The sequence below is a fragment of the Corylus avellana genome, unplaced genomic scaffold (assembly GCF_965113065.1).
Source record: "Corylus avellana unplaced genomic scaffold, dhCorAvel1.hap1.2 HAP1_SCAFFOLD_191, whole genome shotgun sequence".
NCBI classification, from domain to species: domain Eukaryota; kingdom Viridiplantae; phylum Streptophyta; class Magnoliopsida; order Fagales; family Betulaceae; genus Corylus; species Corylus avellana.
Window position 1 is genome coordinate 16,002 of NW_028290582.1, and position 3,086 is coordinate 19,087.

General features: G+C 29.1%; 1 non-coding gene across 1 annotated transcript; it reads left to right on the forward strand.

The window, feature by feature from the left end:
- Window positions 1-2,776: 2,776 nt before the first annotated feature.
- TRNAS-GCU (transfer RNA serine (anticodon GCU)) lies at window positions 2,777-2,864 on the forward strand. The gene has a single exon. It is a non-coding gene; the product is annotated as a tRNA-Ser (tRNA).
- Window positions 2,865-3,086: the final 222 nt, after the last annotated feature.

Here is a 3,086-nt window from a genome sequence, read left to right on the forward strand (position 1 = left end):
GGAATCAGACCTGCTATTAACGTGGGTATTTCCGTCTCCAGAGTAGGATCCGCAGCTCAAATTAAAGCCATGAAACAAGTAGCCGGCAAATTAAAATTGGAATTGGCGCAATTCGCAGAATTAGAAGCCTTTGCACAATTCGCTTCTGATCTCGATAAAGCTACTCAGAATCAATTGGCAAGAGGTCAACGATTACGCGAGTTGCTCAAACAATCTCAAGCAGATCCTCTCACGGTGGAAGAACAGATAATGACTATTTATACTGGAACGAATGGTTATCTTGATTCATTAGAAATTGGACAGGTAAAGAAATTTCTCGGTGAGTTACGTACTTACTTAAAAACGAATAAACCTCAGTTCCAAGAAATTATATCTTCCACCAAGACATTCACTGAGGAAGCAGAAGCCCTTTTGAAAGAAGCTATTCAAGAACAAATGGAACGCTTTCTACTTCAGGAACAAGTATAATTTCTACTTCAGGAACAAGTATGTATAAAAAAATTCTTTTAGATAACTTTCTAATTTTTTCTTTTTTATTATAGTTTATATTATGAAATTATTAATATATTTCATATTCTATAATATAATAGATTTCATATTAAGATAAAATAAATTATAACTATAAAAAGAAGTTATAACTATAATATTATAATATATAGTTAAGTATAAGCGTCTCTTATTCAAATCATTCAAAATACCTAGTAGAAAGAAATATAACAAAATATATGGAAATAAATTGCGTCCAATAGGATTTGAACCTATACTAAAGGTTTAGAAGACCTCTGTCCTATCCATTAGACAATGGACGCTTTTTTTTTTTCTTAGTTTAATTGTCACATCTTTTTTTCTGAAAAAAAGAATATGTGAGAGAATTCCAAAAATTGCACATTCAATTCAACGATTCGGTATATTAATTACATTAAATTAGATTAATTACATTAATCTGATTAATTATATTATTTTTATATTATTTAATATATTAATATAATTAATGTTAATTTTAATATATAATAAATATAAATGAATAAATTATTCTAGATATAATATCTATAATATATATATATTAAATCTAGAATAATAAATATAGAGATATAAGCGGGTAGCGGGAATCGAACCCGCATCGTTAGCTTGGAAGGCTAGGGGTTATAGTCGACGTTGATTCATCATTTTTAACGTCTCTAATTCAAAACCGAACGTGAAACTTTGGTTTCATTCGGCTCCTTTATGGAAGATGGATAAATTCCACAGATGTCAGATGTAAACGAAATAAAAAAAAAATGAAAAAAGAATTTCGGCCCATAACATCTATGTCAGCTTTTCCGTTTGAATGCATTCAAAACAACCCGCTTTCTAGATGATCCCTATAGAAGAGGGGGATTCTAACAATCTTTCTAGTTACTTCGTTCTCTATTTCTATTTGAAAGAATCCTTAGGAAAAGGATTTTGTTTCCACCGAGCTAAAACAATATGTCGATGTCTCTAGTAAACCAAAGTCATTGTTTAATAGCTATTTTGCTTCAATCTCTTATACATACAAATCATAAAATTGAAGATTTAGTTACGATTAGAAATACTCCCTTCTCTCTTTATCCATGGATACTTTACTCATACTCATTCAATTGGAAGTATTGATCCAATTTAAAAACAAATTATGTTTCGTAATTTCATAATCCAATTTTTTTTTTAATTTCTAATTGAATCTTTTGGATATAAATCACGAGAATGTCCATTCTTCCTCGAATCTTTCATTGATAGGTAAAGGATTAAATCCTTTTAAGAAATAAAGTTTTTGATCGGAATAGTAATCAAACATTCCGAAGGGACCCCTTAACTATTACGGGATTAATAGAACGAATCACACTTTTACCACTAAACTATACCCGCTACAATGTGATTATTGTATATAAATGTATCCTTTGTCGAACAAAAAAATTAGCCATAATAATTAAGAAGATAGGATCAGAAAAGAATCATGAAAATTAGAGCGTTGACGTGCTTTGTTCAAGGAGCCCGATTAAATTAGGGAAAGAGGAGTCATTTAAATAACTAAATAACACCTTTTTTTGATGGGGGTGCTTTGACATTGACGGATACGGTTCGATAATGTACGCCAAAACATAAAATTCTGCAAGAATATATGGTTCCATTCTTTCTTTTTTTTATTCCAGTAAAGTAAATGGAATAAAAAAAAGAAAGATCAAATAATTAAGAAATGGCACTTTGATTCTATTCTGTATCATAGGAATCGAAATAGTCTTTATTATGATTGTTGTTGTTTCAATAACAAGTATCCTTTTTTCAAATCAAATAAATCATTTTTTCTATGATTCATTGGAACAAAAAAGGCCCAGCGAGGTACTGACCAGGCCGGGCTGTGGAATTAAAAAAAGCTCTTGGAGACGAAATCAAAGAGGTACTTTTATTATATATTAAATTATATAGTAGTAATATATAATTTATTACTTATAATATATATTATTACTATTATTACTTATAATATATATATATATAATTATAGAATTATAATTTATATTCATTGGAATAGTGGATTGGAGATATCTCTTTCGAGCCCTTACTTTATCTCAATGGAATTACTTTTAGTTTCTATATTTTTTAATATTTTTTATATTTTATATGTCTAGATACTATATAATTATATATAATAAAAAGAATATAAAAAATAAAAATAAGAGGTATGGTATAAAAGAAAGAAAGACTCTTTTTTCAAACCTTACTTTTTGTGTAATGTAACATAGTAATTATCCTTTTTCGATTGGGGGAGATGGCTGAGTGGACTAAAGCGTCGGATTGCTAATCCGTTGTACGGGTTTTTCGTACCGAGGGTTCGAATCCCTCTCTTTCCGCTTTTGTCAATGACGTGGTATTTTTTATTTATCTTTCAATTTCGACGAGTCTTTTTTTTTTTTTATTTTTTTATTTAATAGTTAAAGATGTGGAATAAATAAAATCCTAAGAACATTTAAAAATCGAGCAAGGAAAACAAAAACTTTATTTTTTATTCTTCACGTCCAGGATTACGTCCTGGATCATTAGATAGGAATCCGAAGATAAAGAGAGAAACAAAG